Here is a 13,578-nt window from a genome sequence, read left to right as displayed (position 1 = left end):
AAATTTCACTTTTTGTTGTCGCTCAACATGAAAGAGAAAAAAAATCTTCTTGCTTTAATTCATTTTTTTAAAGTTGAATTGAAAGGCCAGCAACTTGACACGTCTCATGTGACAGGTAGGCAGGGAACCTCCACGTTTACATAATTAATTACTATTATTATTAATTACGAGTACTAAACATTTTTAATAACCTTTGTGTTTTTTTGTTTCAAATGCAATGTTTCAAGGCTGGTTTTCTTTTTGTAGAATATAGATATAGAGTAGAGTGCGTGGTTCTTTCTTGTATTTACACGTCGAGATCCCTTTTAAGAATTTGGCTTTTAGAAGAAAATGTCACATCTCTTCGTTTGAGAAATAAATATAAATAATTGGAGTATATAAAAATTTATATTTTTACAAATGTTATTATTTAATGTCAAAATATTAAATTTTAAATTTTGAATTAGTTTACAATTCGAAAGCACAAAAAAGAGATGCTCGTTGCTTCTCGGTTGCAGACAACGAAACAGCCACTAGTGGAAGGATTGTGGAGATTGGTATTTTTAGGTTTAAAAGCTTAACTTTCTTTTTGTTCGATAATCAAAAAATTCTGCATGAATTAATTAGTTCAATCATGAACCTTCACTTTTACTCTACTTGAGGGGCAGAGATCTCTTAGCAACGTGCGCTCAAATAATTAGGGGCGAATAGTTTATAGCTAGACATTTTTCGTTAGATAATTATACGGTACATATATATAATATATATATATATATATATATTATTTAAAGTTAAATATATTTAATAAAAAATTATATTTTGATATAGTGATAATGAATGAATACTCCTTTTGAATTCATAAAAAGAGGTAACAGAATTTATACATTATGTTACGTAATAAATAATATAATTGCGAGTGGTAAGCATATAAAAATCTATTCGAAACTAAAATCAGTGAAATATTATCACAACGCTTATTATTCATTAGCAATAATTGAAATTAAAAATGTCTAGTGCGAGTTACTTTTTTTACATGATTTGCGAGTTATTGCATAGAAATAAAATGCATACTCAAAGAATAACGATTGCGAATTTTCGTTATTAGAAATATTGAAATTACACATAAACGTTGATGCAATGTTTAGTAATGGTTCATTTTTATTAAAAATTATTTATTGCGGAATATAAAAGTTATATAATAATTACTTAAATTACAATAAGTTAAGATATAAATCCATAATATTAAATAAATTTGAGTTTATTAGTGAGAATCTAAAAACTAACACTCAAAGAGTTTAAATCAAATTCTAGATCCGTTGGCTATATCTTTGTACGTCCAACTTTTTAAAATTTAAATTATATATACGAAGATGTACGGGTTCAACCAATCCATTAACATTAATTCGAATCTTATAATAATGTTAAACATTTATGGATCGTGTCATTTGATTGGAAATAATCTCTAAATATATTATTTTAAAATATATATAATAATTTATCATATTACTAAGATATAAATAAATAAATAATTTAAAAATCATTTAACACCTCTAACCAAACACAACATAAAAAAATTATGTAATCTTGAGATTATTATATCTTTTATAGCTCATCAAAACGATTTATATTTTATTACCTCCGTTCGGAATTGTTTATCATGTTGCATTTTCGAAAGTTAAATTAGATTACATTAATTCAATATGTTAAACAAAAAAAATTAGATATTCTAAAGTTATATGAAAAGTACTATAAATTGTAATTTTTTTTGTATTAATATGATAAAAAATACATCTTAAAATGTTAATTAAAATTTTTATAGTTTGACTCTAAACATAGAAATCATGACAAATAATATTGAACGGAGAGAGTATAAATTAAAAAAAATTTACAAGTTGGCCGAGGTGAGACAGCCAGCTGTCCCCCTAAAAGAAAAAGTAACCCGGGTTTCTCATAATATATAATGACTAGTTGGCCACATTGAAACAGCAGCAGGACCAAGAGAATCACACAACCCGTCAAACTACCCCCTATTTCACAACCCCACTATATAAAGTCCTCAATTCACCCTAAAGATATTTTTCATGCCTTTCTCTCTCTACACCATTCCTCTCCCTTCTCTCTCTCTCTCCTTCCATTTCTAGAATCGAACTCGTGTTACAGGCACGTATTCATGTCTTTCATCTCCATTTTGTGCATCAAATACCACAGTAATCACTCACTATTCTTCGGTAGTTCTCTCATCTCTCGGATCCTCTTTGAATCGAGTTGTACGATCAATTTTTTCCGGTGCCGTTTGCTAAAGGTTTTCTTCTCATCAGTGCTTGTTCTCGCGTTTTTAATGGCGTTGATTCATTCACCGATTTTCTATCTGTGTAGTTTGCTTTTCCATTTTAGCTTAATTTTTCATTTTTTTTTTCGACAGCCAAAGGCAATTTTCACCTTTTATTCTGTACGGATTTTGGTTTTCGATACTTCTAGTCATATTTTATTTTCTTCCCTCAAGCTTTTTTGGCACAACTTGTAAACCGTGACCATATTTTAATTGCTTTTTCTACTGGAATTTTCAGATCAAAAGGTTTTGGAAGACATGACATTTCATCACGACTCAGCTTGTGGACAAACCGTCGCTTATTTTCTCAGGTGCGGTATAGTTAATACTGATGAAGACTAGAAGCATCTTACATTTAAGTATTTCTAACTGTAATTATTTTTTGCTTAGTGGAATCTGTGGGAGCTCCATATTTTCTCATAGGATCAACTCAATAATGCATAAGTTACGTAGTGTATTTTTTGGCATGAGTTTGTTAGTGTATGATTGAAACTAGCTTTAGGTGCCTGTGTGGTTTAATGTTAGGAATCATTTGGTTGGAGGTATAAAAATTGAAAAGAATGAGATGTGTTAGTACGGATGCATATATTATTTTCGGTAATACATCCTACCAAACCATTCTTTAGTTCTCTATACTATGATTTTTTGTGCTTGATTGTTGACACATCTAGTAATCAGTACTAGTCTATAGTAACTTATTGCTTCTTCAGTAACTGTCTATGCATGATAGACAAATATTAGTGCTTGAGAATTTTTTTCTGGCATCATTCGGTTTAAGACCCGGTCAAGGAATTGGAAAAATGTATTTCTCTAAAGCAAAAATTAGAGTATCTAGTTGAATATTGGTTGGTGTCGAAATGGAGCATCAAGAGTGATTGGACATCTATAATAATTACGGTCAATATACTTTTATAATCTCCGATCACCAGGCAAATACATCCAAAATAACTATCTAATTTATGTCAATTAATATTGGAAATTAATGGAAGATAATATTTGCCTGCCTCAAGGTTGGTAATGTAGCAAAGACAAAATTTTGGAGAGATAGGTGGATTGATCAAACTTCTTTAAAGAAGGCTTTCCTTGACGTATTTCTTATTTTTGTAAACTCTGAGGGGACAATCCAGGAGTGTTGGTTCGTACAGGGCTGGGATATCTCTTCTAGGAGGCGTTTAAATGATTAGAAGATAGAGAAAGTAGCCCTGAAAATAATGAGGAAAGTTTCTTTTAGCAGTATGGAGGTTGATATACCTCTTTGGAAACACAATGATAATGTGACATTTTCTCTAAAGTGTGTCTACAGTAGATGACTAATACAAATGCTCAATGCTAGTGGAGTTATTTTTGGAAAAAACGCATTCCTACCAAAGTTAAGTGCTTCACTACTGGCAATCAAAAGGATTTGCCTAACTCAAGAAGTGCAACAGTGGAAGAGAAGCAATTGATTTCTAGGTGTTTTCTGTTTATGGTGACTCAAGAGACAAACAAGCACTTTTTTTTGCATTGTAAATACATTGCTCAATTGTGAAATTTGTTTCTCAACATTACTGTCTATAGTTGGCAACAAACCTTCTTAGCTTTTGTATTAGATGAAGGAGAAGTAATAGACGAAAGAGATTGGTTCCCTCATGTATATGATTGTCAGTTTGAACGGAGAGAAATGTCAGATGTTTCGAAGATTGGTTCAATTTCATTCATAAAGACAAATGAAATTATATTGTATCTTTACTTTTTTGGTGCAAGAGCTATGTATAGAAGATACTCAACAGAATATAGATTTGATATGGAGTTTGTAGTTTAACTTTTTGGTGGTGATGAGTAGGGGTGTCAAAAATGAAACCAAACATAGGTAACCCGTCCAAAATTATAAGGGATGTGCTCAAGATAATTTGAATTGGGTGCAATCTTAATCAATTCAAGCTTAACTCATTTGAAGAAAATTCTTCATTGAGCCCAATTTAATCTCTAATTTCAACCTATTTTAAAACTTTCTATTTAGATATGTTCCTATATTGAAGTATGAATTATTATCTATTTAATATCTTTTAGGATTTATCTATCCATTTATTACCTTTTTAACAAGAAATTCTTGAGTGAAAATTCAAATTGTGATTATAAAAGTTAAATATCAATTTGTTAAATTATTGAGATTAATCAGGTCAAATTGAACGGGTCAAGACCAACCCATTTTTTGGCCCATTTGAATCCAACTCATTTGAGCGCAAAGTAAACTTGGACGGGTCAAGATCCAACCCGGTTTCTATTCAACCTATTTTAATATTTCCAATTTCAACCAATCCCGCCCATTTGACACCCCTAGTGACGAATGTATTCTTAATGTTGAAGAATACAAACTTACTTGATACAAAAAGAAAAAAACTCTAGACGTGAGGTGGAGTGTTTAAAAATGACAAAAGTCCCATATTAGTGGTTAATGAGATAGATGAACCCCTTACAAGGCTTTGACAGTCCTCTCTCTCTAAGCTTATCTTTTGGATATGAATTAGGTCTAAGACCTTATTTAATAGAAAGAAAGGAGAAAGATTTTTTAAAAGATATTTTATTCATTAAAGTTAAATCTTTTAAAAGATATTTTACATATTAAAGTTAAAGCTTGCCCTCGCAGTAAGCATTATATGATGTTGATTAACCAATAACTAGATGATGGCTAGCCTAACAAACCTAAATCCCCCGCAATCAATTCATAGGATTTTATGCAAATGAGCAAGTTAACCTCTTGGCCCACTTCACCTCCTCAATTAAGTATTTCATTTTTCCTTAAAGAGAGTAGAGATTTTCACCATTCACTTAGCAATATTGTCTTTATCTTCTAAGACATCTTATTCAAAAAGCCTTTATCTTATAATAGGTTCAGCTTAAGTGATAGTAAGCTTACTAAGAATTATGAAAGACGCTTTTTGCATATTTCTTCAATTTAAAATTAATGTTCACTTATGAAATCAAGCTAAAAGAATATGAAATCTACTAGCATAAGAAGCGAACAAAGTAAAAAGATAACTTCAAAGAAAAGAAGCTAGACATAAGGCAAAGATTACCTATGAGAATAATTTGAACTAGAATTACCTTATAATTAAGGTGGAGATTCTCTTATCCAAGACCGACCTTAGCCATCTTATCTATTTTGATTCCCTTTTTCCCTCTCTTTCTCCCAATGTTTTTATATATGTTTAGCTTCTCTAGGTTCTATCTTATTTGTCTTTTACTTATATACTATTTCATTTTGAAATCAAAGTAGCGATGCATCTTGTAGTACAACTATAAGGTAGACACAACTTTCCATACTTTTTTCTTTTATGTCTAGTTATTCAAATGGGAGGTTTTGTAATCTAAGCTATCATCAACATCAATGTAAATCTTTATCAATAATAGGCTAGTGTTAAAGGAGAGGAGACCATCGCTACTTTAATGAAAATATGAGAATTGTTGTTTTATAACACGCTTTTACAAATACCTTTCACCTAACATATTTATGAATAAAGCCAAAAAAAAAAAGCCTTATAGAAGGACAAAGTAAGGACAGACATAATGTGACAATTAGTGGAAGACAATATTTGCCTCAAGGTTGACAATGGATCATAGACAAATTTTGGAGGGATAGGTGTATTGATCAAACTCATTTAAAAGAGGTTTTCCCTGACCTATTTGTTATTTGTGTAAACCTTGAGGTGACAATTCAGGAGTGTTGGTCCATAAAGGTGTGGGATATCTCTTTTAGGAGGCATTTAAATGATTGGAAGATAGAAAGGGTAGCCCTATTATTGGGAAAAATAGGGCAAGCTTCTATTAGCAATATAGAGGTTATATACCTCTCTAGAAACACAATGAATTTTTTGTAAAGAGTGCGTACACAAGAGGTCCCCAGCTGACTTATACAAATACTAAATATGAGTGAAATTATTTCTAGAAAAGCAACATTTTTATCGAAGTTACTTCACTTGTTTGGTTATCAAAAAGGGCCCGCATAACCCAAGAAGTCCTATAGAGGAAGGGGATACAATTGGTTCCTAGGTATATTCTGTATATTCTGCTCAATTGTGGAACTTGTTTCTCAACATTACCAGCTCGAAAGAGATGGTGGAAATTGATTCCCTCATGTATATGATGATCAATATGGAGGGAGAGAAACGCTATACTTTGAAGATAAATTCAATTCCATTCGTAAATTCAAATGGAATTGTATTGTATCTTTACTTTTTTGTTGTTAATAACTATGTATATAAGATACTGAACAAATTATAGATTCGATAGGAAGTCTGTAATTTAACTTTTAGTGATGGCCAACATACCCTTAACGCCAAAGAATACAAATTTATCAATTTAAAAATAACAAAACAAAACATGTAATAAGTAGTATTACATGAGATGACAATAGCTTCTTATATGAGAAAATAAGTGTCTTTTTAAAGACTATCAGACATCTTCAAGAGATGACAATAAGCAAAAATAAAAGAATGATACAACTATAGTGTCATTGCAATTATGACAAATATTAGTCTTAGTTACTCTTTTAAAGTTAAAGTGTTCAATAATTCTTTGATTTACTGTGTGTTTTATTTAAAAATTATTTGAGTTTAAATTTGTTTGTTTGTTCAAATGAAAGTGAATATTTTCTTTTTAACTTGCGACTATAAGAGTTTGTAGTATGCTTCTTGAGAAAAAGAGAGATGTGAGAGATCCATTTATACAATTGAGAATTTTATGTTATCCGGGGGAGAGAAATTAAAACAAAAGTAAAAAATCAATTCTATTAGATATGACAATTTTAGAAGGGACAATGTTTTTGGTTCTTTAGTTATTGAAAATTTCCTATTTGCGTAAGCTAATTGTCAAGTGTGCTTTTGGACTATTTATTTTTTTTAAATTTATTGTATTTGGATGATAATATGAGCTAACACATAATTTGAATATTAGTTTCACGAATATACTTAAAAAATACATTTTATATTTAGTCATATCAAGGGACCAAAAATACTATTAAGCCATTGAAAAACTTTCACAATCATTTTTTTTCAATATAATTGTTGTTGTAATGTTGGTCGCTAAAGTATAATTACAAAGTTACATTTTAAAAAATAGAAGTTAATTAGCAAAAGCTAAACGTAGATATTTGAAAAATATATATTTATATAAAAGAAATCATTTATCTCTAGCTACTCTAGATACATATTAATTACGATATTGAATAATTAGCTAAGGTCTTTCAAAAAGGACTATCACTTTTTTCGAGTTCTCAATTTTAGAATTACACTAAATATATATAGTTATTACATAATACACTTAAATAATTACAAATTTGTCATGAATATTAAATGTAATACTTTTAAATCTTTTTCAAATAAATATTTGTCTCCATTAAATTTTACTTATTATGTTGCGGTTTATGAAATCAATAAAACTAATATTTGAAGATATATTAAATTAAATTAATTCAATAATTTAATTTTATATCAAAATATTCATAAACTAAACAGAAAAATAATAAAAGTTACAAATCCTCTCGTATTACTAATATAATAACAATAATTAAGATATATGTATTAAAATGTTGATTAAATTTCATATTGTTTGACTTTTAAAAAGTAAAATATAACCATGAATGATGGAAGTATTATTTCAATTAAATTAATTAATAAAAAGTTCTAACAAGCAAATATTTTGTAATGGTAAGAGAATCCATGAGATTGCAGAAAATGCTTTAAAAATTACTCACCTGATCGTCACAATAAAGAAAAGAAGAAGTCCCCCAAAAAACATATACAAACACACCATAAAATAATCATCATTTGGGCGCTACCAGTGAACAGCAGCAGTCCCTAGAGAATCAAAGGAACCCAAATCATATCTGGTGGGGGCACCCCTAATTTCTCAACCCTTGCCCCACTCTGCTTAGAGTTTCTCATCCCAATTTCCCCGTCGTTTTTATCATTCACAGCTCACGTATATATTGTTGTTCCCCTCTCTCGTCGAAACCTACTGTTTCTGCTGCGAACGCATATCGAATTCTCTTCTTTCAATTCTTATTGCATCTTCATCATCTTCTCCTCGAATTGTCCGATAAACTTTTCGATCGATCACTCCAGGATGAACTCGCAATGTTTGTTCTTCCTCTCATGGCGGTGGTTCAATTCACAGTTTTCTTCTATTTCTTTCCTGAGAAAGAAGAAAGTAAATATTTGGTATCGTATGCTTATCTTTTTTAAAAGCTAAACTCAATTTTCACCTTTGCTTCTAAACTAACTGCGTTTTCCGACAGGTTTCCTTTTATTCTTTATTGAATAATTTATCTCGCAGCTTGCTGATCGGAATCATTTTTTGTTTTGCCTTTTTCTATTCTCTTGCAGAACTTATTCATGATCACAAGTTCATAATAGATGTTGTATGCAACTACACTTGCAGCGTTGTGGAAATGCCCTTGCTTCGAATTTCAGGTGCGTAATGCTTTTCCTTCATACTAAAATTAAATATACGTTTCAATTAGTTTCGTAATTTTGCAATTTTTTTTGGTTCACAAAGCTTTCCTTACGAGTTACTGGAGTTTCTTTTCTTTGTGAGGCCGGGAAGCATTTTGTCTTGGTTTTGATATTTCACTTTGAAGTACTGTTGTTAAATAAATTTGCTTTCTGTATTTAAATTAAAGAAAATTGCTTTGATTTTTCTCGGTGAAGTCTGTGCTGGCTTCAGATTTGTTATTGCATGTATACTTATCTTCTGTTTGTTTGTTTTGCATTCTTTTCCTTTTTCAGACCAATTCATCATAGCAGTTCATAGAATAGTATGACGGAATACATTTAGCATTTACGTTATGTAATTGTGTATATTAGAGGTCAAATATGCTTTCTACCTGTGTGATAATCTTAGTGCTGCTGTAAATCTTATTGCTTCTCCTGCAAACTGTGTTATGGATACCTCCTATTACTGTTGTTATCATTTTTTGTTTTTGATCTAAAGTAAGGATAGACATAATGTGACAATTAGTGGAAGACAATATTTGCCTCAAGGTTGACAATGGAGCATAAACAAATTTTGGAGGGATAGGTGGATTGATCAAACTCATTTAAAAGAGGTTTTCCCTGACCTATTTCTTATTTGTGTAAACCTTGAGGTGACGATTCAGGAGTGTTGGTCCATAAAGGTTTGGGATATCTCTTTTAGGAGGCGTTTAAATGATTGGAAGATAGAAAGGATAGCCCTATTATTGGAAAAAAATAGGGCAAGCTTCTATTAGCAATATAGAGGTTATATACCTCTCTAGAAACACAATGAATTTTTTGTAAATAGTGCCTACACAAGAGGTCCCCAGCTGACTAATACAAATACTAAATATAAGTGAAATTATTTCTAGAAAAGCAACATTTCTACCGAAGTCACTTCACTTGTTTGGTTATCAAAAAGAGCCCGCATAACCCAAGAAGTCCTATAGAGGAAGAGGATATAATTGGTTCTTAGGTATTCTGTATATGGTGATCGAGGAGACAAACAAGCATCTTTTTTGCATTGCAAATACACTGCTCAATTGTGAAGCTTGTTTCTCAACATTACCAGCTATAGCTGGCCATGCTTCTCGGTTGCAGACAACGAAACAGCCACTAGTGGAAGGGTTGTGGAGATTGGTATTTTTAGGTTTAAAAGCTTAACTTTCTTTTTGTTCGATAATCAAAAAATTCTGCATGAATTAATTAGTTCAATCATGAACCTTCACTTTTATTCCACTTGAGGGGCAGAGATCTCTTAGCAACATGCGCTCAAATAATTAGGGGCGTATAGTTTATAGCTAGACATTTTTGGTTAGATAATTATACGGTATATATATATATATATATATATATATTATATTTAAAGTTAAATATATTTAATAAAAAATTATATTTTGATATAGTGATAATGAATGTTCAATGAATACTCCTTTTGAATTTATGAAAAGAGGTTACAAAATTTTGGAGAGATAGGTGGATTGATCAAACTCCTTTAAAGAAGGCTTTCCCTGACGTATTTCTTATTTTTGTAAACCCTGAGGGGACAATCCAGGAGTGTTGGTTCGTACAGGGCTGGGATATCTCTTCTAGGAAGTGTTTAAATGATTAGAAGATAGAGAAAGTAGCCCTGAAAATAATGAGGAAAGTTTCTTTTAGCAGTATGGAGATTGATATACCTCTTTGGAAACACAATGATAATGTGTTATTTTCTCTAAAGTGTGTCTACAGTAGGTGACTAATACAAATACTCAATGCTAGTGGAGTTATTTTTTGAAAAAACGCATTCCTACCAAAGTTAAGTGCTTCACTTGATTGACAATCAAAAGGATTTGCCTAACTCAAGAAGTGCTACAGTGGAAGAGAAGCAATTGGTTTCTAGGTGTTTTCTGTTTATGGTGACTAAAGAGACAAACAAGCACTTTTTTTTTGCATTGTAAATACATTGCTCAGTTGTGAAATTTGTTTCTCAACATTACTGTCTATAGTTGGCAACAAACCTTCTTAGCTATTGTATTAGATGAAGGAGAAGTAATAGACAAAAGAGATTGGTTTCCTCATGTATATGGTGGTCAGTTTGAACGGAGAGAAATGTCAGATATTTCGAAGATAGGTCCAATTTCATTCATAAAGTCAAATGAAATTGTATTGTATCTTTATTTTTTTGGTGTAAGAGCTATGTATAGAAGATACTCAACAGAATATAGATTTGATATGGAGTTTGTAGTTTAACTTTTTGGTGGTGACGGTAGGGGTGTCAAAAATGAAACCAAACATAGGTAACCCGTTCAAAATTATAAGGGTTGGGCTCAAGATAATTTGAATTGGGTCCATTGAGCCCAATTTAATATATTGATAAAAATATATTGATTCTGTCCTCACCATTTTATCTTCACCATATCACCATTGCCCACCCCCTACCTCTTGTCTCAATTATATACAAATATATAAGGATACTATTTTTTATTTATATATCAAACACAAAAAGAAAATATATTTCAATCTTTATGTGATTCATTTTTCTATTTTCCATAAGACGTAAAATACTATTAGGGAAATGAACATTACAGCAATCTTCAATTATACCTTATAGGTGTAAGTAAGTTTGAATAGTGTATCTATCATCAATCATGCATGCATCCTATCATAGAAGAAAAGAGTTGTAAACCTTTGCGCATGTGAATTAATCCCTTTATTCACAAGATAATTTAATAGGGTTTCTTTGAGTGAAAATGTATCCAAGCTAACCCACATTACCAATTCCTTTCCTCACAAGATTTGTAGACATTTTTTTATCAAATGATTTCTCCTGACATGCAGAGACCTTTATTTCTTCATTTTGAGTTTTCCTTTTAATTAATTAGTTTGAAGAAGCTACTCCAATGTTCAAGGAAAGGTACACATACAGATAGTTACTAGTATAATTTTGTAAGTACTAGCTTTATGGCCAAGTGATACCATATATTTGATGAAGTAGCAACATAACACAGACAATAATAGTCCACTCTAGCTACTAACTTGTATTTGGGAAAAGAAAGGCCACTTTCAAAGGATGCTAGTAATAAAATAATGCAATTATGAATGAGAGTTGGCTAGTATAAAATGGGGGATGTAGTAATGGAAATTTCATCACTCATTGTCACACAATTAGAGAAGAGCAATGGGAAGCGGCCACATTATTGTTGTGGGTTTGGGGATTGTGATGGTAATGTTTATAGCATTAGCAGAGGCGACTCCCCTGGGAATAGCTGATCATCCAAGCCATTCTCATTGCTCAGATGATGAGATTAAGCAATGTAAAAATCTTCCTCATGTCTGTCCCAAATTCTGTCCAAATGGATGCATAACCGAGTGTCGTTCTTGCAAGCCTATTTGTGTTGATGGCTCAGTCCCACCATCTCCTCCCGAGGAAGAAACTCCAGCAGTACCATCTCCTCCACCTAAGAAAGACACTCCACGACCATCTCCTCCTAAGAAAGAAACTCCACCTAAGAAAGACACTCCACGACCATCTCCTCCCGAGGAAGATATTCCACCATCACCATCTCCTCCTAAGGGATCAACTCCACCACCATATCCTCCTAAGGAAGATACTCCACCATCATCTCCTCCTAAGGGATCAACTCCACCACCATCTCCTCCTAAGGAAGATACTCCACCATCATCTCCTCCTAAAGGATCAACTCCACCACCATCTCCTCCAAAGGAAGACACGCCATCGCCATCTCCTCCTAAGGAAGATAGTCCACCACCATCTCCTCCAAAGGAAGATACTCCACCGTCATCTCCTCCTAAGGAAGATACTCCACCACCATCTCCTCCTAAGGAAGATACCCCACCACCATCTCCTCCTAAGGAAGATACTCCACCGCTATCTCCTCCTAAGGAAGATACTCCACCGTCATCTCCTCCTAAGGAAGATACGCCACCGCCATATCCTCCCAAGGAAGATACTCCACCGTCATCTCCTCCTAAGGAAGAGCCCAATTTAAACCAAATTTGTTGCTTGAGATATTATTAAAAATAATTAGTAATAATTTGAAACAGTATGGAAAGCACAGTTTTTCACATGAAAGTTAAAATAATATAAAGTCTTACTTGAAATTTGATTTGGCTGCTGGTCAAATGAAATGGTTGTGGATAAATAATAACGTAAAACATAACTTAAAGTAACCTGTGAAATATTGATTATTGGAACATATAAATATTCCTCATCTTTAAAAACCATAAACCACAATTTATTGAGACTCTTCTTTTTATAAAATTAGATATAGGTTGGCAAATAGAAAATTCAATTTTTTATGCAACTGGTGAGTTTCAAGGATTCAATAATACTTTGTTTTTGTTGTGTTATTACTTTTTGAAAACGTGTTTATACTATTGACAAATGTAAATTGTAATGAATTTACTGTACCAAAAATTTGTTAGACAATACATATTTAGACCACAATTTTGTGCTTCCCGCATTTAACACATTTTCAGCAATAGTTAATGGTCTACTTCTCAAATTAACTTGGAAAGTACTGTCCTAATTCAGAATATTTTGTTCCACTATAACAAACATTATGTATATTTTGAACCAAACTTGAAATGAAGATTTACCATATAAGCTAGTTCCTTTTCCTGATATTTTTAATAATAGGGACATTGATTATTTTCCTATCAAGCAGACTAGTATAAGAGACTGTGATTACTGATTCTCATCTAAACCATATGCCAATTGCCATTGATATTGTAGAAATTATATTTTGATGGTTGTATGAGATGTATATAAACAAT

The 13,578-nt window shown here is 31.7% G+C and overlaps 1 long non-coding RNA gene across 2 annotated transcripts in view; it reads left to right on the top strand.

Moving 5' to 3' along the window:
* The first annotated feature begins 1,963 nt into the window (after window positions 1-1,963).
* LOC104647159 (uncharacterized) overlaps window positions 1,964-13,578 on the top strand; it is a 24,341-nt gene continuing 12,726 nt past the window's right edge. For both annotated transcript variants that reach the window (XR_741265.4, XR_741266.4), the window contains exons 1-3: window positions 1,964-2,281; window positions 2,547-2,619; window positions 8,671-8,757. This is a non-coding gene — a long non-coding RNA (uncharacterized lncRNA). The remainder of the gene's footprint in view (window positions 2,282-2,546; window positions 2,620-8,670; window positions 8,758-13,578) is intronic.

Source organism: Solanum lycopersicum, chromosome 4, assembly GCF_036512215.1.
Source record: "Solanum lycopersicum chromosome 4, SLM_r2.1".
NCBI lineage: Eukaryota > Viridiplantae > Streptophyta > Magnoliopsida > Solanales > Solanaceae > Solanum > Solanum lycopersicum.
This window is presented reverse-complemented; position numbering and strand designations above follow the sequence as displayed.